General features: G+C 36.8%; 1 protein-coding gene and 1 long non-coding RNA gene across 2 annotated transcripts in view; one reads left to right on the plus strand and one right to left on the minus strand.

Moving 5' to 3' along the window:
• Positions 1-27,362, plus strand: part of LOC5571316 (chaoptin) — a 276,580-nt gene that overhangs the window by 66,808 nt on the left and 182,410 nt on the right.
• The window catches only part of LOC110675470, a 69,781-nt gene that overhangs the window by 25,834 nt on the left and 16,585 nt on the right, over positions 1-27,362 (minus strand). Inside the window, exon 2 of the long non-coding RNA XR_002499516.1 lies at positions 3,388-3,432. This is a non-coding gene — a long non-coding RNA (uncharacterized LOC110675470). The remainder of the gene's footprint in view (positions 1-3,387; positions 3,433-27,362) is intronic.

Genomic DNA, 27,362 nt, shown 5'->3' on the forward strand with positions numbered 1-27,362 from the left:
GGAATTAAATAAAGTTATAAAAATAAATTGTGGACAATCTGGTTCGTCCAAGAACTTTCCGTTTTGATTCATATTACGGACAGCTTCAAATTCCGGACACTCTCGTTTGTATGGGAAGCATTTCACACGAAATGCTTCAATTTTCGCCGTCCAAAAGTTTTCATTTTCGAGGCTCGTTTTATTAGGTTTTTTCCATAAATATCATTGCAAATTTATAATGCCCAACTACCTTAGACGTCTCTTAAGTGGTTGAACGATTTCAATTGATGATTTGACTGTTCCATTAATGATTATCATTGATTTATTTAAAATTATTCAAGTTGCGGACGCGTATTCTTTACCCACCATCCGAAAGTTAAGGGCTTTCGACGCTCGATAACGCTAAAAAATCATACAGAATGATTTATTTTGTACGGTCCAAGCTGGGTCATACTTCACTGAGGCCTTAAGTGTCCGTAATATGAATCAAAACGGTATAGGTCTTCAAATCTTCGAGCATAATTTTTCGCATATTAAAGAGTTTTAAATTAGGTAGATTATCAGAAATGTTTTGAAGTTTCAACTGCGAGTATTGAAGATCGTCCAAGAACTTCCCGAAAGATAAACCTTAAGATCCATAAGATCTACCAGCATGATAACTGATTGCTAAATACACAGTACACGGTAGACCCATATTATTGAGCTAGATGAATTGATGAATTAAAAGGGTGCTATCCCTTACCAGCAAATCAAACTAAAACCTTGTTTTACCAATTATTTTTTTTACGTAAATTTGATTTGCTGTTGTTAACGAAGTTCGTAAATTGAGTTGAGACGATCCTTTGGAAAATTATTATTGAAATGTTAATTTTCGATTAAATAATGTGATACACTTTGATATTTTTGTTTTTTTGCAATTAAGTTACATATGTTCGGTCTAGAAGGTGATTATAGAACGAAGCCACACCTCAAATTTTCAAGAGCACAAGACTTGAGAACGAAACAGCGCTCCGCGTAGACAATCTATCCCATTGGTCACCACCAGCAAGCAAGCAATTTGATTGGTTTTCTACGGGAACTGTTGTCAGATTCTCTCGTCTTGTGCATTTGAAAATTCAAAGTTTGGCTTCGTTTTATAATCACCATAAATGACACATTCTTGGTCATACCTGCAATAAACTCCAGAATACTCTGGAATATTGTCTTCATAGCTACAAGCGTGATCTACGAAAAATTGAAAATCTTTGCAAATGCAAGTCTAGGCAACATGCTGCTTAGATTTTGGTGTTGTATTGTTGAGTTCTATTCAAACGATGTTCTGCGACACCCAAGTATTTCATGATATAGAACTTTTGCCATTTATACATAATAATTGAAGTGTTACTAAATTGTTACTTCAGTACATGCTCATAGTAAGTCAGTGAAATAAATTTCATGAAAGCTAGGAATAATATGTAGCTTAAAATGTTCGTGGACAATCTGGGGCATTAAAGAACTTTCTGAAATATTGATCTTAGAATCTACTAGCACAATTTGTTATCAATTGAAGAACTTCGAATTTAATTCATGCCCAGAAAATATTGATGAATGTTATGGCGAATTTTGATGAATACTAAAAAAGTTCTAAGCCATCCAAGAATTTTTGGAAACTAAGTTAAGACCTTTAATACATGAAGTCCTTGGAGAACCAAAAACATCGGCATAAATTAATACATTATTCCATCTACTTATATACAGTCGACTCTCCACATCTCGATGTTCTATATCTCTGCCTATGTCGATGATTTCTTCGGTCCCTTCAGTCTGCATACTCCATATCTCGATATCTCGATATCCTCCTTATCTCAATATCTCCATATCTCGATGTGCTTCTGTTGGTTTTTTGTTCCAAATTTTCTCTCCGTATGAGGATATGACCATAATCAAAGGTGACTGGACTAGATTTTAGAGATAAAAAACAATTTCAGAATGCGAGATGACGGCTGCTTGATTATTATTATCCTGGTAACGGAGTGATTTTCAATCTAGTGTTCATTAAAAATGTGTTCTTTGTCTCGATCTCTCCGTATCTCGATGGTCCCTTCAATATCAAGATGTGGAGAGGCGCAAAATTTCGGAACTTTAGGCTCAAATAATGTTAGTCCTTGTGATACAGAGCAACTTAGCCGAAGACGCCATCTTTCTAAGTGGTCAGGCCACTGAGATATCCGCGAAACAAATATTCTTTGCTCACTAGCGCCGCCTAGTGGCAAAATTTCGAAACTTTCGGCTCAAATAATGTTAGCCCTTGCGATAGAGAGCAACTTTGCCGAAAACACCATCTTTCTAAGTGGTCAGGCCACTGAGCTATCCGCGAAACAAAAATTCTTTTCTCACTAGCGCCGCCTAGTGGCAAAATTTCGGAACTTTCGGCTCATATAATGTTAGCCTTTGTGATACTGAGCAACTTTGCCGAAGATGCCATCTTTCTAAGTGGTCAGGCTACTGAGCTATGCGCAAAACAGACATTCCATGCCCACTAGCGCCGCCTGGTGGCGTTATTCCGTATCAGAATGACCACCGCATGTCAGCCCTTGAGCTACTGAACAACTCTTCCGAAAATACCATCCTTCCAAAACATCAGGATCTAGAGATATCATATGTTACAAAATTTTGCATTCTTATCCCTCATGGTTCATATAGTGCAAATCAGAAAAGCGCCCCTAACGGCCAAGTTCTCAACTAAAAGGATGATCCTCAACTCCTAAAGGTAGATCGTTCTTAGCACTAAAACTTCACCGAAGACAGTACTGTGCTATCTCTTTTGGCATACGAGATATTCAACAACACCCCCAAAGTGATGAAATCCCATAAGCCCTGGGTCTCCTATAACGTTCTGGTGTGTCTTATAGGAGTGAGCGTAATAGGAGTGCACGTTATAGGAATGCGTTTAATAGGAGACCCGACTGTACGAAAAGATCCTGAACCGACCGGGATTCGAACCCAGACACCTTCAGCATGGCTATGCTTTGTAGCCACGGACTCTAACCACTCGGCTAAGGAAGGTATTAACCTACATCTCATATTGCTGCATTTAAACTTGTTCATTGCATTTAGCTAAAGCTTTACCTTTCACTCGTATTGTAAATAATATTGTATTAAATAAAAATAAGATAGGGTAGATGTATCAGTTATGGACATAATAGTTCCCTATTTCGCCATACGTTTAATTGTTTCCTAATAAGTTTGATATCGAATATATCTTGATGTTAATACATTCAAAAGTGTTCAACATGTGAAAGTTTTCGAGAACAGGGAAACACTATAGTCATAACTGGTCGAGCAGGGAAACACTATAGTCATAACTGGTATACTTTCCTAGGACAACAAGAAACGTGTCGAAATAACTTGAACATCATTTGAACTTACATTCCACGAATCATATTCCATATGCCAAGGTACTGCCGCGAATTCCTGTAAATAGAAAAGAAAATCAAACTTAGTTCATACACAAAATAAACGTACTCTAAAATCAAAACCGCATTTCAGTCTACTTTCATGAACAACAAACTTTTTATCGCGATCCAGATAGTTGTACCTGAAATAATCCTATTTTAATCTCTGTCCGTTATGACTTCAAACTGAAACATATTCAAATTTGAGATACCCTACGCCCTGTTACGTACTGCAATCCATTATAAAATTAAGTCATAATAATTTGCCTTGGTCCGAGTTTAGCTCCAACCAAAAGAATAAAAATTTCTACTGGATAAACCCATCCCCTCTGTGACCCGAGAGAATTGGTAATAGTTGGCGTCCTACAGTCGCCCCTAAGCAATAACCGAGAAACCTATAGACGTGTAGACGGGTGACCTTCTTCACTAGGTATTAGCTAGCTGCTATTAGGAGGACTGTGGGTGCACCACTTCGACGAGCTTGCTAGCTGGCACTACCCGATCAGAAGATAATAGCAAGCATGCAACAATCACAAACCAAACTGAGGTATCACAGCTCGATTAGTTTTTGACTTGCTATGTTATAAATAAGTGTGGAGACCTGATGCAGAGCATCGGATGCCATCATAACAGAGTTAGCAACGGATAAGCTATTCTTTTTTTTTACGAGAGTATATGGTCAAGATTGAAGATTTCTTAAAAATTGAAATTTCAATATTTTGCCTCTTATTAGCACATTATGAAAAGCATGCTTCATTTTGCTAGTATATTATTTTTATACCACAATATGGTATTCGTTTGTTATGTTTTTATGCTCGGGTACTAGCGACTGTACGAACGGGAGTGTTGATGTTTTGTGTTATACTGTGTCTAGAACGAGGGGAAAAGTTCGTGCGTCTCTTCCAACTACCAAACCTATATCTATCTTCATAGATCTGTTCTGTCTAGGGAGGTGTAACCCAACTAAAAACAAGGAATATGATTTCGTATTTGCCCTTCCCAACCCACCTGCAGGTCGAACTTAGCAACAGTCAGCATGTATGTATAAGCAACACTCCCATGAGCTTTTACTTTCAGACATGGCAATGAGTTATGGATTAATTATAAAATCTGATATTTACCAGACCCCACCACTGACTGACTGACTGACTGCTGTTTTTTGGCTGGATGTTTAGAAATTCCATGTCAAACTCGGCATTTTCCAACGCAAGCCGATTAAAACGAGGTCAATGTGAGGTGATTTTTTACGTTTGGAAGTAAATTCAACTATTCAACAATATATCTTTTTTAGTTTTTATCATTAATATCATTACAAATCATTCCAAATGGGCCTTCCTTTGCCGAGTGGTTAGAGTCCGCGGCTTCAAAGCAAACCCATGCTGAAGGTGTCTGGGTTCGAATCCCGTTTGCTCAAAAATCTAAAGTATCATCGTACCTGCCACACGATATACGAATGTGAGCATGTCAAATATGGCAAAGAAAGCTCTCAGTTAATAACTGTGGAAGTGCTCATTGAACATTAAGCTAAGACGCAGGCTCTGTCCCAATGCGGAGAATGCCAAGAAGAAGACACCACTACTAATATACCTACAGAAACATTTAATTATAACCCCACGGTTTTATTTTTCATCTTCAATGAAGATGCCATAAAAATACAGCCGCTCGTTATGGGTCATTATGGCTCGAAATAAAAAAAAAACCTCATTCACATTTTCCGCACATTGCTAGGCTCATTTTTCGTCCAGTCACGTGCACCCCACACACGCAGCCGAGGGCACCCACGCAACGAAAAATAAAAAAGGAAACCTTCGTCCTTCGGTGGATTGTATAAGTCTTTCCTGGAGGGTTCATGAAGTCGTGAACCGACGACTTCCAGACAACGAGCAATGGCGCCGTAGTAGGAGGCAATCCATCTGATTCATGACTAGATTCCTTTCAGCAACGTGGACCCACATTTCGGAATGTGATAAACTGCGATCAACTCGAGGTGCATTTGCCTTATGGGCCCACCAGTTTTTGGGGGGCAAGCAACCTAAATCTTTTCCTGACAAGAATGCATCCAACAACGGAATGGAGTGGATTTCGCAATAAATTGTTGTCGTTGCTACTGGTTCGCTTTTCCGAGTGTGCTTTGGCTTCTAGATAGACTGGAAATAGACTGCTTCTTCATGGTAATTGGATGATTCATGGAAAATACATAGTACATAATTTAGTTTCTTTCTTTTTTCCTGATGCATGTAGACAAAAGGCTACTTTAACTCCTACAAGCCGACTTGTTGAGTTAACCACGCTGTCGTACAACATAAGTTATGATAATGTTAAAGCAATACAAAAAAAGTTTAAGAAAATTAAAAACGAATAATGTGATCCAAGAAATAAAAAGGTGCAAACCTACCAGTTATGTTAGGGTCGCATAAAAAAAATCAAGATATTTTTACGAGGGATACCTCCAAGTATTTTTTCTTGGAATCTTTCGGAAATTATTAAAGTGTAGTAATCTACAGGACACCTACCAGAATTTATGGCACTGAAATCTTTGGCTTTGGACTCATATTAAAGGGAACTCCTGAAGAAATCCATAAAATAGTTTCTGGAAATATCTTTGGAGGAAATGTTTGATAAATCTCTGGAGGAAATTATGAAGGAATGCTTGAAGCATTTCGGTAAGTAATCTTCAGAGTACTTCTGGAAGGTATCCAAGATCTAATAATTCGGGGAAAAACTGCGAAACGAAAAGTTCTGGGGATAATTCCTGGAAATATTTATAAAGTAATCACTGAAGAAACCACCGAAAGGAACTAGGATACTTTTTGGAAAACTTCTTAAGTATCCTGGAGGTAACCCCAAAGGTATCCTGGGAAAGATTTCTTTATAAAATGTGCATATTCTATGGCAATCCTGAAAGTGATTTAGAAAGTAGTTTCTGATTTTTTTTATATTAAAATAAAAATTTATGAATAGAAAGAGTCTCATACATAATCACAGTGATTTTTTTTTGATAATCTTTGAATTTATTCTGTCGAATTTGTGGAAATTTCAGTTAAAACCGGTAAATTGTTGTAAGTTCTGGAATAATTCTCAGTGAAACTCCTGGAAAACATAAAAGAATACTTCATGGAGTACCTTGCTAAATTTGCTCTTGAATAACTTTGGTGTTTTATTGAATTATGTTCTGCAAGAATTCAACAAAAATAGAATTTGAAGAATATCAAACGGAGTGAGAATTTTTGTTGAAACCTCTGGGGGAAGGCTTTCAGAAAAACCTTGAAATAATCCCTGAAATAAGTGGAATAATCGGAACGCAAATTTTTAAAATTGTTTCTGGATCGACTTTTGGAAGAATTTAAAAAAATGCTTTGAACTTTCAGTGGAGGATCCCTAGTAAAGGGTGTACGGAAACAAATTGCGTCGCAGACAAATATTTGGAAAAATTCGTTCGTTCAACTAATCATCTTTAAACTTTCAGGGTGTTAAATAAAACATGTTATGAATGTTTTTCCATGTTTGATTTATTTAATTTTTTTCCCATATTCAAATGCACGAACTTTTATTTTCACACTACTCGTAAGGTCCTGTACAACACATGGACCGACTTTTTTCTGCGTGACAGTCCATTTTTTCTTCATATCTTCCTCCGATTCCACTTCCTTAGGATGCTTCCGAAGTGCTTGCTTCATGATGGCCCAGTACTTTTCAATTGGTCGCAGTTCCGGTGCGTTCGGGGAGTCGAAGTGATTCGGCACGAAATTGACCTCCTTAGCCACTGTACCACTCCAAAACCTCTTTCGAGTAATAACAAGAAGCCAAATCCGGCCAAAAAAACGTAGGACCACCGTGTGACTTCAGAAGAGGAAGTAGAAGTTTTTGAAGGCATTCCTTTAGGTACACCTGTCCATTGACCGTTCCAGTTGTCACGAAAGGGGTGCTCCGCTCTTCACACGAGCAATTTTTTTTTTTTTTTGGCAGGCTTTGACATCTTCTGCTTTCTAACGTCCTCAGGGATATCGAACTTATGATGAGCAGTGAAAAATCGGAGCCCCGGAAGCTGCCGGATGTCTGCTTACACATACATCTCATCACGTTTTTTCGCATCTTGCACGAAAGTTTTTGATGGATTCAGTTTCTTCGCCAAATCTCGAACTGAACTGTTGGGATTCCTCTTGAAAGCTTGAACTACCCATTTGTGATACTCAACACTATACGGAGATCCATGTTTGCCACCTTTCTTTCTTTCCGCAACAAAGTAACGGGGTAACTTTGATAATGCGGGTAACTTTGTTAGTGCGAGACCTACAACATACTGAACGAAATAACAAAGTTTCTGGTAATCAGTTAAGCAAAACGAATGCAAAATAAAGTGTATTAGTATGACACTTCATGTCAAAGCTATTTTTGTTGGAATCAAGTACATTTGAGGATTTTTATGCAAATATTAAAAATTTGGAAGATTTCAACATTTTTGAAACGTTCACAAACAATCTGTTCTACGATCACTATTTGATGCAGTCATGAGTTTGTCACTTATTCTTGACAGCCTAGTAGAACATGAATTCGGTCTCAAATCTCTTAGCGAGAACCATTTTTGCAAACTGGGGCCATGTTTGTAATCAAAGTAAGAAATTTCCATATATCGTTAAACGCCTAGAGGTAAATAGAGGTACGCCCTATAAATGTACCTTAATTGATTCAATTTTGTTCGATTCGTACTCCATTATCAAAGCTAGCCCAAAACAGAAAACCGACATTCGATTATATGAAAAATTATATATCCATTCAGAATATTTTTTTTTTGGCAATCTATCAACTGCAATCGATAGTTAGGATGTCAGTTCTTTTTTTTTTAAATATAAATTATAATTCTTTGAAACAGCATGCATAAATATTCAAGTTTTCTTCCTAAAAACTATCAAAGTTACCCCGTTTTACGGTACACCCAAAATTTCAATGGAAAATACCAACGGGTAAAAAGTTACAGCCATTTAAAAGTGGTGCAATTTGACTCCGTACACCCTTTATTAAGATGCCCTATATATAGTTTCTGAGAATTTTTAAAAATTTCGTATAGGATTTCCAAGTGGAATTCTTAGGAGAATTCAAGAAGAAAATTAAAAGTCCAAAAGTGCAAGGGGATAATCTGGGTGAATTACTGAAGATTGCTGGATGGAATTTTTAGATAGATTCATGCGACATATCGTAGGACAAAATTTTGGACGAATTAAGAAATTTTGAAGTAAGTATTATTAGAAGAACTCTTTCTGGAAATTTTAGAGAAACCTAAATGAAATTAATAGAAAATAATTAAAAACTTTAATTTAATTGCTCCTTTGCACCAGCAATAGTGAGTCTTTTGGGAAATCAATTTAAATCACTGTTATAGGAACAGAATTTAGCAAATAACACTATTTGATGAAAGATTCAATGATTTTACCATTCTGTTTTTTTTTTACATGAACTGTTATAGAAAAGCTTTTGAACGACGTATTCAAATATGAAGAGCAAGCTCCCGTTATTTATTTGCTATTTTTCATTCTCCAACCCGTTGCTACTACCTTGCACAGACGCCCTAACAAGATTAATCTTTTCAAAAAAGTAGTTTATTGCGGTATATTCGTTCACGTCTATGGAGAACAGACACCCTCTTGACCTGTGTGTCTACACCCTTGGGTATTTATTAAGGGCTTAAACTCAAAACGTTATCAGTTTCTTTGCGAGAGTTTAGTAAATTTATATTGAGATCTTATGTAAACTTCAAAAAATATTAAGAAGGATTTGTGAGAACCTAATCAACAGTAGACTATTAGTGATACCTTAGTGCAGTTAGGGTTGTGAACCTTTTCGGAACCTCGCCCCCTTTGGAGCTTTAAAAGCTCGCGACCTTTTAATGTTGGATGTTCTTGAAATCAATGTTTATGAAAACCTACTGAAGCTCTCAGAATGATTTAACTCATGTACTGTGTAGGCATTCCTACAAACAAAGTCTGTAATTCACCACAGATCTTAACGATGAATATGTCAATACAATAATTCTGCTACGAGCCTCTGAAGGAGTCTTCCAATAAATCAGTCATGAATTTCCAAGAGTACGACAGTGAAATTTCATAAAGGATTTTGACCAGATCCAACAAAAAATCATGCACGGCAAGTAGGATAAACTACTTGGGAAACCTCCATCATTCACTATGGCATTGCGGTTTTTCTCCATCCAATTGTCTGAAACCCAGTAATAAGCCGCACTTTTGTACTGTTTCAGAATAGAGCAGCTTAGGCACTTCTACGAATCACTTTAGCATGAGGGACTTTCCTCGGCCAAATTGCCGAATCAAATCTGCCAAGAATAAAGTACATCTACCTACATGGGAACATTTCAAATCCTGCTACCTTCTCGTCAAAAAATATTCCCAGGAGTCAACTGAGAATTTCATCAAGGTATTTCCCAATTGTAGTGTCTTAGTTGGACACGCTCTGAATTATATAAATATGATTTTGTACTGAATTCGATTTAGAGTGTAACTGATGTCATTAGATGTGCTATGAATGTAGCGCGAGTTTTGTATGTGTGCTGGAAAGATAAAATACAGACCAGCTCGAAGAGCAGGGCTCATTCGTGTTCTGGATAGCAAACTTGAAAGTTGTGTTTTTTATAATTTCCTCTAAAGAAGTTTTCCCCACAGTTCCCAGATATTTCACCAATGATTTCATCAGAAATCAGCACCTCTAGAAGCTGATGTTCCGTTAGGGATCTTTGCAGAAATCCACGCTATTAATGTTTGTCAGTGACCAACACAGAGTTTCAATCCATCTGCAGCACTATCAAGAATGTCGTACTGTTTAATTGCCATTTTACTTACTTAATTTAAAGCTAAACTTAATCCATCAGTGATATCCATAGGCTAAAATATTAACGTCCCATAAAAAAATATAAAATTTCCATAAAAAATGCAAAATTTGCCAGTAACGAAACAAGGGTAAAATCAACAGAAAAGTTAAAAATTTACATAAAAAAAATAAAGAAGTGCATAGAAAAAAACAAAATTTTCCATAAATAAAAAAAATTTGAGCAATAAATAGATTCAAAAGTGCAGTAGAATCGACAATAATCTCACTAAAAAAATATCGAATTTTACATTTAAAAACCTCAAAATGTCCCTATTTTCTTCACAAAAAGCAAGAAATAATTATAAATTTTCCACAAAAAAAGCCAAAATTTGCAATAAATTAATAATAATTCGCCCACAATAAATCAAAAATTTCCATTCAAAAAATCAAAAAGAGCAATAGCAGTAAATGCAAAGTTGCAATAAACAAACCCAACTGAGCAATTCAAAATGACAATCAATACATGAAAATGTTGTAGAAAATTCCAATATTTAAGTAAAACTTTGTAATGGATTTCATAAATTTTCAGTCAAACTGAAGCATTGTTTTCACAATTGGAGCTAATTAGTCGTCGTATGTAGATGTAGTAATTGCATTTTAGAGTTCGATAATTAATTACGTAAGAGTTTTGGGGAGGGGAGAGCGGAGAGATTGGCCGTGTTTGAAAAAATATTTCTTGCCATATAGAAAAACTGCTGGAGTTTGTAAACACCAGTTCCCTGGCTGGTGGGGCATGAGAGCATAAGCTTCTACCATCAATGTAGTTGGACATAACCCAAGTAGTGACATAAGTGTTCCTAATATTGGAAGATTAGATATTAGAAAGCATGATATTGATGTACAAATCAGCAAATTTCAAACGTTGATAGTGACAGCGAGCAATTCTGGTGACAGATACTGATAGAAAATTTCACTAAAAAATTCAATAAAATATTCAAATGAGTTCCGCGAATGGTTTTGGTGGAAACAGTGAATAGATTCGCTTTACTTAATCCTTCAATAATTACCAGAGTTTTGATAATTTTTTAAAGGTTTTCAAAAGAAAGCTGCCAACTATTAATTAGTAAACATTTTAGCATTTTTCTATGGATTACCTCCAGAAATGATCATTCATTTCAATTTCTAAGGTCACGCTGGATTCAATCAGAACAGCTGTGTGTTAAGTAATTATATCCAGTTTGCAATCTTTAACATACAGAATAACATTGAAGGTATTTGTTGAAAGAAACAAAATATGTTACAGTTTAAATGCATTCAAACATTTGCAACTCGGTAACTATGCTCTCTTAAAAACAATTGTTCTAACAGATTCCTCACATGCATACGTCAATCAGGAGAAACGACATTTATTCTCAATGACTTTGCTGACCTCCTGGGAAGCCCTGTCCTAGAGAATAATTACTCCGAGGTACCGAGGTATCGTCAAAATTCTCTGGTGCTAATTGTTTCACCTTTGACTAAAATCTCCCCAGAAACCCACATTCTTCCTAAGTATAACCTAAGCTTGTTATACTTGTGAGATCAACTACTACAGTAAACTCTCCATTACTCGTTATTAAAGAGACCATCGAGTTACAGAACATAAACGCAGCGCAACTGCGATCATTGGGACCACCGAGGTAGCCATGAAAAAAAAAACTTTTACTATGGTTCCCAAACTATCGAGTTATAAAATATTGAGTGAAAGAGAGTCACAGCAGGTGCGTCCCACTCGGGTACAGATTGGGTACCACTTCTAGTACTGCATTTGGTGCCTTGGTACTGCAAAAGGTACCCAAGTTAACCAGATCGCAGTACACTTTTCACGGTATTCTAGATTTCGTCCTATTAGCTTATGTGTCATAAAATTTTGGACAACTGCAAGGGACATGGCGGTCTTTATTTCGTCTTTGGTTAGATTGAACAGTAGATTAATTACATAATCTATCGCGAAGATTTGATTTCTTCACAAGTTTTTTGAGTGATTCTTGACGAATTGCTGAAAAAAATGTATTGTATTTCTATTTGGACTATAGGCTATAAAGCCCGTTACCCTTACTTAAAATTAATGGCTAAGCTAATCCTGGTTCCAACCATGGCAGCCTGAGCCCGATAGTGCTGTAGATCTAGATAGATGATTTGAACCTGCGACCCTCAGCATAGTTCTGCCCCGATTGGCTCCGATAGTTAGGTAAATATTGTAGGCACAGAATAGAACTAGAAACTATATTTCGTTGGAATTGTGATTTCTCCGGAATGCATGCAAGATACATATCTTCGGAAGTTGTGAATCTGACTGGCACCCAATGCGCATAAATCGCCTTAGCTTACTTTTAAAGTTGGGTGTTTTATAGGGATTTCGAGAAAAATCTTTTTTTTTCTAATTTTATACCGAATTGACAATATAGTGACAGTTCATAATAAGAGAATCTTCCAGTTTTTTTTTTTCTTTAGGGGAGGATTCAATTATGACTTCCATCTTTTTTTCGGGATTTCTAGACCCTCTCCGTAGTGAAGTTGATCAATTACTGCGATAAGTTTCTTATAATAAAGATACAGTGGCGTAGCTAGAGTTTTGGGGGCCCGGTGCGGAGGAAGATTTAGGGGTTCTTCAAATAGAGGTTTGCCAAAAATGACACTTATTGCCAAACTCGTTCCCTCAACATATTTTTCGAAAACGTTAGTAGAATATTTCGCGGTTAAATACTTAATAGTTATATACTTCTATAGTTAAAATTTGCCCATACAAGTGTGCAATCAAGATATTCTCCAGGAAGTAGTTTTTGATGCTAGTCTTTTAAAATCAAAAATATATACCTGAAGATTTTGTTTCAGTAGTTTCTATATGTTTCTATTTAAAAGAATCTTCGAAAGTATTCTCGAATAACTGTCTGCATATTGTACGTACATGTACGGTATTCAGTATTATATTACAGGTTATTCCTAGTTGAACGTGAGAAAAATCATGAAACAATTTATGGGAAAATCTAGTAAAATCGCTGAACAAATTCCTAAAATTCTAGCATTGAGCGAATCATTTAAAATCTTTTATTGCAAATTTTTCATTTTTTTTAAGAAACTTTTTATAAAAAAGTCTTAGAAGATATCTTGCAAGACTATTTAAATACACCGACACGTTAACGCTTCCAATGGACGGATTTGCCCTTTGAAGGAAGCACCACACTAGACAACGGACTAGCATACAACGCCCAGTGGCTCAGTCAATATACATTCCTGACGAAAAGTTTTCCGGACTGAAGCGGGAATCGATCCCACACCTCGATGCGGCTAAATGCTTGGTAACACTAACCGCATGGCCACGAAGCCTACTTAAAGAATTATTGGAAAAAAAAACTGGTAGAATCTTGAAGCAGTTTTTGTAAAAAATCACTGCTTGAATAACTCCTTGTAGTAATGAACGAATCCAAGAAGAGCTCACCGGAAAATAATGAAGGACGAATCATATAGGATTTCCAATTATCTGAGAAACTCAAACATCTAAAATGCATACCAGAAAAAAAAATCCTCAAATAAACCTCAAGGAGTACATTTGAAGTAAGTAAAATAATTCGTGGAAGGTTCCCTGGAGTTATCAATGAAGAGAAACTTGTGTAAAACTCGGGATATATTAGTCAAGGGAAATGCATTCAGAAAATGTTCAAAGGTCTTCTAAGAGAAATTCTTAGTTAAACCTTGATGAATTCAAAGAATGATTCCTGTAGGAATTCTTAAAGAATCCTTGAGAAATCCGGGTAGAAATATTTGGAATCTCTGTGGCAATTTCTTTAAAAATCCTTTGACGAAATGACGTCTATATAGAGGCGCCCATAGCAATACAGTAAGGACCCGATCGGGTCATATTATTTTGTTCCTGTTTTTCAAATTTTGACATGTTACATGGTTATATGGACTTTTAAGAGGGCGATGGACATGGGCGTAACCAGTTTTATTTATCAGGGGCTCCCCCTCCCTTATATGTGTAATATCGATTCATAACACTTAATAAAAAGCATTGCCATTGCCCCGTCTGGCTACGCCCATGTGTGCATGACATCAAACATCATCATAAATTTTAATGTAAACGTGGTAAAACATGACGATAACATTTTTTTGACAAATTTAAAATAGGCTGACAAAATAGGGTCTAAAAGCTGACAAAATCGGGGGTAGACAAAATCGGGGGCTGACAAAATCGGGTCAGTACTGTATTATGGTAATTTTACGCCCACAGCATTTTTTTTCTTAAATTACTACGAAAACTTCTGGTTGCAGTGCTTAGAACATTCTGAAAAGTTTTTCAGTCATGAGTCATGGGAGTCATGAAAGCACTCGAAAAAAATTAAGAATTTCTGCAGAAATTCCTGAAAGAATTTTTAAACAAATTCTTGGAAATATATTCTCCTTTTTGCAATGAAATCTTAAAGGAATCTTTGGATACGTTTGATAAAAATATGTCGGTAAAATCTATGGCATCCATGGTTAAATTCATATTCATATAAATTACATGAGAAGTTGTTTAAAAAATTTCCTAATGAATTGTCACCCGAGAATGAATTTAGACGGTTTTTTGGTAGGTACGATCTATAAAATAATACCAGAAAGAATTTCAATTTACATACACTGTTTAAAATAAAATCTTAAAACTAATTGTTTTAGAATCAACATTTTAGTATTTTATTCGATTGTACGCAAGTTTGAACCCTAAATATTTTTTCCCCGCCACGAAGCTACCAAGTGGTATTGGACATACAAGAAAATTAATATTTGCGTTAGTAAATAAAAAATCAAAATCTTTGGCTGGCTCATTCTACAAAGTTGATCATTTTGAAACTATCTCAAACGTGAAATCCAAAATAAATGTGCAGCTTCAGCCTTTAACTCACGTAAACAGGTACCATCAGTGCACCGGATTCCGCTCATTTAAGGGAAGATATGTGTTCAAATATTTATTATAAAATAACTATTGTGTCAATCAATACTATTTTAATGTCACAATGTAGCCCCCAGTATAGGTAATCAGCGGCAAACTAAAAATAATTTGTAAACCTTTTATAAAAAAATATTTAATGGACCATTGAAGGTAGTTTTTGTCAGTGCTCACCGCATCAAAATAAAGGCGCCACTATATATGGGATTTATCATTGTGACAGCATTACTGTTCTGTCAAACGCACAAGGTTACGGTGGCGCTATCTATGCTTTCCATAGCGGCCGTTTTGGTTATTTTAATGATCCATTGCATTTGTTAATGCATCTAAGTGTTCCTATTTCCGCTCACGGTAAACAGATTTCGTGACGAACTTACTAAAAATGCATTATTTTGAATTTCGTTATTTTACCTGATATTTTTTTATGCTCAAACCATAGCTACTACTGCAATAAAGAATGCTGTATGCTAAAATCGACATTTCTTTAAAATTTTGTTCAATATTTTGCATGAGCGGTTATTGGAACACACAAAAATGACCCAGTAACCGCTCACGAGGTCTTGTGTTTTCAATATAAAGAATCATTTTATCAAATGAAAATAATGTCAGACGACTACATATGAAAGTTGTTAATATTGCTAAAATGTATCCGTGCGAAAAATGTTGGTTTTGACACGAAAAATCAATTAGTGAGCGGAAATAGGGGCATGAGCGAATACTGGTATACTGATGATACTATTGAGAACCATAGCAATGGAAATGGTTCAAATCGTCAAAAAATGTATACAAGTCGGAAGCTCACCAATGTCCCAGTTTTTTGGAGGCCTGCAAAATTGAGTAGATTTGACTGGAAATCAGAATTCATTCATTATTGTATAAATATATAACTGTTTAACACTCGATATTGAAGGGACCATCGAGTTATAGAAAACAAAACCAATGCAATTGCGATCCAAATAACCATCAAGGTAGCCATTGAATTTAAGCAATAAAATGGTTCTCTAACTCGATATTTAGATACTGAATATCGAGTGAGGGGCAGTTGACTGTATTTATGAATTCGACTCAACATATTTAAATGTGGGGGCCCAAAACCATGGCCCCACGGGGCCCTTGTTCCATTCTAAACCTAACACTTAAAATTTTACAAATAAGGAAAAATCAAAGGGCCCCTGTTCATAGCCGATCCAAGTCTCCTCCAAAACTTTATACTCATTTTCTTTTTGGGATCTTACAAATTGTCAATTTTCTACAATCTATGTCGAAATTTTAATGCTATGAAAAATTCGTACTGTGATTTTGGGGCCCCTAGGAGTTCGGGGCTCGGTGCGGGCCGCACCCACCGCACTCCCCTAGCAACTCTACTGTAAAGATATATTCTCTCAATTTGAAATCATTGAATCGGATTCAAGTCGCAAAAATCTTACAACATGTTGATAAATTGATAAATTTTAGAATTTAATGTTGTAAATTACAGAACACACCACATAAACGCCTAAAGGTATCCAAATCTCATTGATGTTAGCAAATCGCTCACAAAAAAAAAAACATTGTTTTTCTCTGAAACTGATCGTTTATCCTCAATGCATATTCAAAAGTGCGTTAACATAACATATCTGGTACATATGAAACAGTATATTTAGATATTGTCTTTATAAAGTATTGGTGATAATTGATTGTTTGAAAAAGAGCCCTTCAACAGTTCATCAAACATTTCCTAAAAAATGTTTTTTTTTTCATGGTAGAATTTTCTTGAATGTCAATCCGAATTTAGGAACATAAAGAGCAGCTATCATTTGATACGACATCATAGAAAATGTGAGTATTGAAATCGGATCTTAACAGTTATGCATGTGTGTACGGGAATGATCAATTTCACCCCAAAATACGGTAATCCTAATTTTGTAACAGTGTTAGTATTTGATCAATTTCCATGTTTTAATTGAACTGAATCACCAAGATCAATAGCTCAGTGGCCTAACATGAAGAAAATATAACGAAAAAAAGAAAAATTGCTCTGTATGTCTTCTGTAGCAAATATTGTTACAGTGTTAAAATTTGAGGGAACAATAAATACACCACCAGCAAACACAACAAGTCACAGTTTCTAGCCAACCGGCTCAAGAATGCTGATTGCGGTTTCTTTGTCGATTCGCAGAACCCGACCCGGGTTAGCAATGAGGCAATCTCCCAGCCAAACAATCGCACGACTCAGGGCCATACCCTCGCTCTGGAACGAGCAAGTCCAGCAAATTCCCCCGCAAACTCCAGTCAGAGCTCAACTCATTTGGCGTTAAATTGTTTCATATAATTTGATTAGTGCGCCCTCTGGTCGAGATGCTTCTGAAACATGATTTCGGCTCTCGATGGTCAGTCAGTTTTGTTTGTTTGTTGTCGAGACATCCCTCCATTGGATAGATCGTCACGACGCACACACCAAATCGATGTCATGTCTTTTCCCAGAAAACCGTTTGTCAGAAAATCATTCCCCGGAACAAATCATTTGCCAGAAATCCTTTTTCCGGATTTTTTAGCCATGATATGAAATCTATTGCTCGACAATTTTATGGCACATTTTAGGCTACCGAAAATTTCATTTGGATCTTCCGCAGGGCTCCAAACCGCATCAACTTTTTTGTTTTTGTTAGCAGCGAAGCCAAACTTTGAATTTCGAAGAGCACAAATCTAAAACACCAGATAATCGTTAATTCTAAAAATCTGTAGCATTTTAACATGGAAATGATCCATTCTGGCAAACGACATTCTGGCAAATGTCATTTGATGCAACGGCAGGACGGCGCTCAACTCGCGCCCTTTTCTGCCGACAAAAGCGCTAGCTCCCTCTGATGATGGTGGGTAGGTCAAACAAGCGCTAAACACGTGAAAAAGAGGCGCGTCATGGGTGGTTAACTTATACCGCCAGCCAGCCCAGAGAGCCAGCAAGGGCCGACTCACAATGAAAACGGCGAATCCCTTCGTCTTTGTCGTCACGTCATCCAGCAAACAGATTGGAGCTTGAGCGGAACGGCGGCGCGCGCGAATGACGACGAAGACTGAAGAGAATGCTCGGTGTTGAATAAAGCGATACATAAATACAGTCAGTTTCGGAAATTGGGTCAAACCGTCGCCAAACGGCCACCCCCGCATTCGTTGCACTTACTTACATATTTACCTTCGAGACTAAGGCTGAAAGAGAGCGAAAGTCCGAAACACAACAGTCTGGCAAGCAGCAGAATGGCCTTTGTTTGTGTGCAGGCGTTTGGATCGAAAATAGTTAAAACTTTTTTTATGTTTAATGGCGTCTATTTGGATCGTCACAGTTGCGGAGGTACAGTGCGGCGCAACAAAGGCTTTCCGTAAGATCATGGGAGTTCGATGTGTGCAAGATTTGAACTGTTTTATGAACAAAGGGACCTACGATAACCCAGTGGTAGAGTCCGCAACTGAACAGCAAAACCACGCTGTAGATTCCTGGACAGTTCAAGATCTTTGCGTTTTCGAATTCCTGGACCGGATGCAAAAATGGTAAAATTGACAAAAAAGTTCTCAGTTGTGGAAGTGCTCATAGAAGACTATGGAGAGAAACAGGCTTTTCCCCAAGGGGGACGTAATGTCAAGAAAAAGATGCAGAAAACGAGCTTGCAACAAAATATGTTACTCATAAAAGTATAATCGTCCCATACGGATTACCAAAATAACACCATTTTTCATCGTGTTTTTCTTTTTAATATATACTTCTTTACGCTCATGGAACTCAACAAATTTTGTTCGAAATTTGTGTGTACAAAATATGAGGATAACGCAATCCCATATTTCAAAATAGAGGCAGAGAGCGTTATAGCAATTCTATTATTTTTTGTTTGTAATTCGTCCAAATTGCGTTAGGCCGAACGGCATTCGGCCAAATGGCTGGACCCCCTATAGTAGATGAAAAAATGTGAATTATTATTTGCTGATAAATAATACCAGAACGAGTCATCTGTATGCAGATACTAAGAGAAAAAGAAATGCAAAAATGAACTAGAAAATTATGAACACAACAACAAACTTCAAGCATTGAACGGCATTGGCACAATGGCTACTTTTTCCATATGAAATGGTTATTTAAATTTGAGCGATCAAAATATTTTTCATGCTTAACCCTTAAAGCCCCGGGACAAATCTTTAATTTTCAATCGTATTTATTCTGAAACAAATAGTTTTAATCTATAATCAATGGGATTTGTTAGACTTCCTGCGAGTGCGGTTTTCAAACCGAAAGTTCAGGTCTGGACATGTTTTTCAACCGGAAATTAGTTCCCTAGTCACATATTTTACATCTTTAGCAACTAAACCAATGGTGGGTCTTAGGCATTTTAAAACTACAAGTAACGGACCAATGCAAGAATACACATATGGCTTATTCTCTTACATGGGAGGAAAGCCGGAACCTGGTTCCGGAAGTGCTTTCCAGGTCGGAGCCAAGGCCAAGAAACAAATGCAAATTTGACTCAAATTGTATGTCATGTCAAATATTTGACGCTAATTGTATGTCATGATATCATCTTAAAAACCCAATGCAAGACATCATCTCTCAATATTATCAATTTTACCATAAAGCCAAGGCTGGTCACTTCCGACGAACCAGGAGACAAACATGGATGAAGCTCAAAACTGGGCATTCAACTGATCGAACTTCATGAAATAAACTCAACGTTGCTGTAAGAACATGCTTTTTGCATGCATTGATACTTCGGCCAGATGAACAGACATACGGTGCCCCGACAGACCGTTATTATGAGAAAAAAAAAAATGTCCACCAAATCTGCGTACAGGGCTCGATTCCTGGGGCCATTCTGCAACTCTGGTCCAATTCGAAAGAAATCTTAATTTGAAGTTTTTTACTGACAACGACCGGATTCTGAGGTCACTTCCGGTGAATCAAGAGACAAGCATAGATAACAGGTAAAACTAGGCATGCCACTACTTAAACTTCATGAAATAACCTCAGCATTGCAGTAAGAACATGCTTCTTGCATGTATCAACACTCCATCCAGATGTCCAGGTTTCGAGATCCGTTCTTATTTTTTTCAATAATTTTAATTTTGCAAAGGCAGCAAGTCTAATATATCCCATCAATCATAAAGAAAACCGCATATCATTAAACTTATTCCTTAAGGTGAAGATGAATCGAAGCCAAATTTCAAATTTTCAAGAGCACGAATCTGGAGAACCGACCACCCGTTTAAGGTGAAAACTTAGTCGATTGGTCACCGCCAGCTAGTGACCAATCGATTAAGTTTTCAGCTTCAACGGATGTTTGGTTCTCCAGATTTATACTCTTGAAAATTTAAAGTTTGGCTTCGATTCATCTTCACCTTAAGAAGCACGAGTCGATCGAAAATAATAGGTCTGACCCGGGGTTTAGAGCAGGGTTTCTCAACCGGTGGTCCGCGGACCCCTAGGGGGCCGTGACGACTTTTCAGGGGGTCCGCGAAGCCATTATAAATGTGTCATTTTTAATTATTGATAAATAAGTAAATAAAGTTTATAATTCAAATATTGAAAAATGGCTTGTTCAATTATTATGTACACAATGACTGATCAATACTAGAAATGTTTTCTCTTTTTAATGTATTCGAATCCTCTAAGCAGTATCACAATAGATAGACAAAAAAGTAGGTTGGAGTACCTTGTACCTTTTAATTCCGCCCTAATTGCTTATCTATGACAGATACGCGTATTTCGACTACCACTTGCAGTCTCCTTCAGTGTCAGTTACTCATATCCACTGTTTTTCTGTCCATTAGAGATTACAATCCCAATTTTACCTCACTGATTCCACATGTTTTTTTTTCAAGTGTGACAACCTCTCGTTCATAGAGGTATCCATAGGAAATTTATGACATAATATTGGCTTAATCATTGGCAGGTTTTTCCTGCTTCCTGGTAAGACCCCCGGAAAATTTCTTAAATGTTTCTTAGCGAATTATTGAAGGAATTTGTAATTTTTCTCTGTTTCTAAATACTAATACTAAATATTAATAAGACTTTTACTAATCGAGCTGAGTTCTGAGCTGTCAAACAATCAATTACAAAAAAAATTCAGGGTAACCAACATTGACAAACTGCGGTTTATGCCAGAAAGTAACGTTTTCCGTCGTTTTCGGTGGGCTAAAGCGCACCTTACGGAAGCCCAATTGAAACGAAGTGCAAATAATCGTAGTGCAACAAACGAAAGTTGACTGTAATCATACAATTTTTCTCGATTGAATTGGCATAATTTTAGTGAGATTTTTGACTTATATCTGCCGTAGTATTTCTGCAAAGATTCTTGAACTGACGAGTTTTTTTTTTTTAAGAATTCCTAGCGAAATTTTAACAAACTCCTGCAACGGCCTTCAGTTAGTTTCTCAAAAGCTTATTTCAAGTTTATGAAATTATTCCAAGCAGCTTGCATGCATGACACATTTCATGGCGAAAATTCCAAAGATTATGATGGAAAGCTTGAGAATACCCGAAAAGATCTTTCAAATCTAGTGAAAATTTTTGTGTGAGAGTCAGGGGTTAGTTCCAAATCGCTGACTTAATTAACGGAAGCGAAGGGGGCAACTTTCATACATCAACGTCTAAAAATGTACCATTTATGAACTTATGCGAATTGCTTAGTTTCAATGCTATTTTTAATGAATTACAGACGTGGGTGTACCTGTAGATTCATAATGAGATCTTTGGAAGGCTTTCATAAACTTTCATTTCGTGACCATATATTTTGAAGGTCCGCGGGATGTTTGTAGAACTTCAAAGGGGGTCGCAGCTGCAAAAAAGATGAGAACCACTGGTTTAGATTGTTAAACATTGGAACCTTATCTCTTCAATTTTTAAATGAAGTTATTTTTGCCAAAATTTCCGAATAAATATTTGGATAAATTATTAGTAGAACAAACACTTCAGTTATGTATTCCTTGAGAAATTTTCACAGGAATCTTCGGCACTACCCTTGAAAAAATTTCTCATTGAAATCATCGCCAGCATTGATGAACTTTTGTGAAAATTGCTTAGTGAATGTTTTTAAGTAAAATCTTTCTGGAGTATTCAGAATCTACAAATTCCAGCCAGGAGTTTCTGATAGAGTATTCAAAGCATGATCTGGTGGAACACCAACTTTGTATATTTTGAAAGAAACTATTTCATCAAATGTTCCACAAATGTCTTAAGCATATCTGGCTAAATTGCGTGAGTTTCTCAGAAATTTATCAAGAAATTTCAGAATAAGTCAACTTGAAATGCTATAACCAACTGCCCTAGAAAGTTTTTCAGGAGTTTAACATTGAATTTCTGTAAGAGTTTCTGATTGTTAAAAGTCCTTCAGGAAAATTTCAAATATGTTTGCACAAATCATCAAAAAAATCCCGATATATAAAGTACATCCGGGTTTGCTTTTCAAATTTTGTCTAGGGTTCGGGTCGGGTCCGGGTTTGAAGGAATAAAATAAGACGGGTACGGGTCGGGTTCGGGTTTGAAAAATGTGAAACCCGACCATCTCTAGTTGGTAAGTAAGATCGAGCTAGGAATTACTAAATAACCCCTGCGACGAATCCTGGAATATTCCTTGGAAAATATATTGAGAGAGTCCCCAATAAAATTTCTAAAGGAGCTACTGAAGGAATTTTAGGAACAAAATCTCTGCAAGAATCCTTTTCCTCGTAAACATTAACATCTTATCGAAAATCTCAGTCTTGTGAATTTAAATTGGCGAGTTATGTATTGCTTCTATTTTTGTTATAGTTCAAATAACAGGCATAAGACGTGATAAAATTACTTTTATTTCCAGTTGTAATTATCCGTCACAACGAAATTATGCGTTAGTTTTATGGCGTTTTGTTAAGACATATTTTGTTTTAGAAATCCTAGTTATTTTCTCCAATCAAACGATTTAAGTGCGAGCTTTAAGGGTCCTTCCTTAGCCGAGTAGTTAGAGACCGCGGCTACAAAGCAAAGCCATGCTGAAGGTGTCTGGGTCGATTCCCGGTCGATCCGGTTTTCGTAATGGAAATTTCCTTGACTTCGTTGAGAGTATCAACGTACCTGTCACACGATAACGAATGCGAAAATGGCAACTTCGGCAAAGAAAGTTCTCAGATAATAACTGTAGAAGTGCTCATAAGAACACTAATCTGAGAAGTAGGCTCTGTTCCAGTGAGGACGTTAATGCCAAAAAGAAGAAGAAGGGCGAGCTTTGTAATGAACATCTCGCTGATAATGATATGCAAAAATGTCATACATGTGATATGATTTTTGATTACCTTAACCGTCCATGGATTTGATATATCAACAACGTACGAAAAAAGCTGACGAACATATCACAAAACTGTACAAAGAAAGATTCAAACAGGCAATTGAATACAATCATAAAAATCAAGTCACATCCCGAACCACTTCAAAAAAAAAAAAAAAACATGCCAAACACATTCGTACCCTTCACATTCCAAGTAGTTCAAAAAATGAAGAGACACTGTCTCCTCTTCTTTAAATCGAACCTAAATCAAAAAACGCCAAAACACATATTTCCTCATTTCACCCAATCTCCGCCTCCGTCTCCGGTTTCCCAACTAGCTAGCAAATTGTTGTCAGGCCTTCATTTCTTTCAAGCTCGGTGCCTTCCTCGTAGTCGTCGTTGTCGTCGACGAGAGGTTTTCGGGTTTTGCTCCCAAAAGGCCACCCATTTCATTCAACTTCACCGCCATCCGATCAAAACCAATCAATCCCCAATTTCCCTTTTCGCATCTGTGGGTTCGACTATGTCGTCGGTACGCACCACTATGGGCGATCGAGGTGGTCAAAATTACAAAAAAATGATTTTCATAAATGTATATTTATGTGGGCTAAGTTTATCGCACAAGTGGTATATATGCATCATTAGTAACAAAACTCATCATTGCTTTGACATAAGATATCAAAAATATGTTTGGTCATCAGAATATATGTTAGCTGCCCATAGTGCGCTGCGCACATCTTCTCAGAAGTCGGCGATATTCTGAATCTGGCTTGGTACACCCAGCAAGAGTGTGCTGAATTTTTCATACACTTTCTGTATATGGCCGAAATTCGTGAGACTACTTTATTGAAAATGTGGAAATAGGGTAGTTGTACCAGTTATGGACATAGTGGTTCCCTATTTCGCCATACGTGATTACTGGAATGTCTTCAAATTTTGAAAATTATTGTGTGTTGTAGTAGTTAGATTTAAGATATATCTTGATGTTAAAACATTTAAAAAGATTTGAAATGTGAAAGTTATCAAAATTTCACATATGGCCAAATAGGGAACCACTATGGCCATAACTTCCCTACATATAGTTAATTTGTCTTTTTTGTATGTATGAATCTAAATGTTTCACATAATTGCCCAAAAATGGATCCTTCTTCATATCGGGTGTACATAGAAACGCTTACTTTCAATGCTAAGACATTTCGATCGCAACATAGCTTTAGTCTGTTCCACAATGAATCGAACCGAAACATGAACTTTGTTGGTGGAAGGAGAGACTACTCCACCATTCCCTCCCGTTGCGTTGCGTTGCTGCCCTTCATCATTATTCAAAGACGGAATAACAGAAGAGAACATCTTCGTCCGTCCGTCTTCGAGAGGAAGAGCCTCCAGTACAAAGACGTGATATTTTTGGTACCCGATTTTCCGCTTCTCAGTCTGTTTTTTTTTTTTGTCGGTTCTAAGGGAAGGGTGTATGGTTTTAGTTTTGACGAGCCAGATCCGCACTCAATATGGTGGAGAAGCGTCCCACACACATGTTACTCCCCGCCGATCAGAAGAAAATAGCAAGCCCAAAACAATTGCATACCAGAGTGAGCTATCGTGACTAATTTTTGACTAGCTAACACAAGGATAACTATGGAGACCTGAGGAAGACCATGTTATGATATCATAACAGAATAAATTGCTCATAAGGATTTCTTTTTGATTTTTTTTTTGCAATAAAATGTGATCAAAAGTGGAGATTCTTTGGGAAATTGCATAGCTTGGTTTGTTTATTATTTATTAAATACTACTTCAACAACATGGTCTGCTATTCACTTGTTATTCAATGCCCAAGTTTTACAGCTTTTTGGTATGCACTCAGTATTAAAATACTTTAGTTTGATATTTTGCAACTGTTATTCATAGAAATCTATAACGTTGATTTTTGCCTCATGCTCCCACCTTATGAAGTGCATTCTATGGTATGCTGGTATTTAGTTTTAATACTATGTTATTAGACTGGCCCAGCTCAGTATGGGAGAAAAATAAAGTTTTATGATTCCACGGGGCACCCCCCAGGATTATTTCTTGGGGTGAGACGAAGCCTTTCTGAAAAATGCAGCTCATTTGGTCGTTCCATGAGCTGGCGCATTTGAATTGAAGTTAATATGGGATTTTCAGCTCAAACATATGAGCAACAGCACATCATGTACTGTTTGGTTCAGGAAAATTGATGATCGCGTTCAATTGAACCCAGAATGTCAAAAATACTACTTGATGTAATAGAGAAGAATATTGTAGAAGATTGTACCATGATCAAAATTAATAAAGTTGGTGTTTTAACTATCTGAAGTATATCATGCAACACTGCTTGTATTTATTCAACATAGCTTGAAGGTAGCCACTAAGCGCATCATAGCCACCTATGACGCTGGGCGAGCTGAGGCACATGTCGCATGCATATAAGTGACTGAACGGGAGTGCTGATCTAAGCCTAACTTTCAACAACTGAAAGAGTAATGAAAATGAGATTAAATCCAGATACAACCTTCTGCAGTTATGTTCATTAGGGTATCAACTAGTGTATTTGTCATTCTGGGCTTATTTGAACGCGAACAATTAGTATACGGAACGAAACAGTGACATAGGATCAATTTTCAATATATTTGAGATGAATATCCCATACACATTTCAAATCGAATGCGCCAGCTGGTGAAGCAACCAATTGAGCTGAAATTTTGAGAGAGCGTTTTTCTTACCCTAAGGCTCATATCTATGCCCCGTTGAGTTTTACAACGTTTTTGTTTAAGGGCCAGTCTACTATGTTATGGTATTCATTTGTCATGTTTTTCTGCTCGGGCTCTGTGGCGATGGTTGGCTCACTTGTTGTGTACATTGGAGTGTATTCTCACGGACGTTGGATTCTTTATGGTCCTATCCATTGATGCCATACTGTGTGAAAATTTTAAGATGAAACACTTTGTTTGGGTTAACGCTGGCCCCAGGAATAAACAGACGCTACAGTTGGAGCTGTTTATGGGTTGGAACTCCAAAAGCGTACATTGGTTGCTTTGGGAGCATTTGGATGAAATTGCATGAGATTTGAGTTAATTTGGTTTTCAATAAATATGCAGACTATTGTTATGAATAAACTAAAATAAGCAAAATCTCAATTCAATACCTTCTACTCAAAACCAATCCAGAAACGCTTTCACGGTTGATTTGGTTTCAATCAATTCTAGTCAGCTTTGTAGCCAACTGAAGGAAAACAAATTATTACTAACTAATTACTTAAAATCTCAAAAACTTGCTAGGCCGGAAAGAGCGCACAATTTGAACTTAGGACCCACTAGCCCAAAAGAAAATCAAGTTATTCAGGTTTTTGAAGGCATTCTCAATCAAAACTACGTTACCAAAAGTTACTGGGGGACAGAATTGAAGAACAATTATAAAAAATCAAAAATATGATCGCCATTGACGATGATGAAACTTTTGGATGATAGAGAACAAAATGATGAAAATATGGATGATAGAGAAAACAGAACACCCAGAATTAAATGTGATGTTTGAAACAACGATACTGAGACGCAAACATAAAAATGGGGACCAGCCTATAGAGGATGAGCCACGCTTAAGTGCGATAAAATCTACTTAGAGAAAACGAACCACACTAAAAAAATAGACAAAGCAATTGCAAATCCAGCAACAACATCCATACACACCTCCATTGTGATTTGAATAAAGTGCCCGCCCGATTTACATAGAAGGGGGCAATAGCGGGATCGAACTGTGTAGATACTGCGCCCGATTCCCTCCCCCCAGTAGAGAAAGCGGAAAGACAAAAGGTCTTAAAAACAACAACATTAGTGAAATGATGATAATGCCATTGCTGCAGTCGGTAGTAAAAATTGAATCGACGATGATGGCCAG

This window comes from Aedes aegypti, chromosome 1, assembly GCF_002204515.2.
Source record: "Aedes aegypti strain LVP_AGWG chromosome 1, AaegL5.0 Primary Assembly, whole genome shotgun sequence".
Lineage (NCBI taxonomy): Eukaryota > Metazoa > Arthropoda > Insecta > Diptera > Culicidae > Aedes > Aedes aegypti.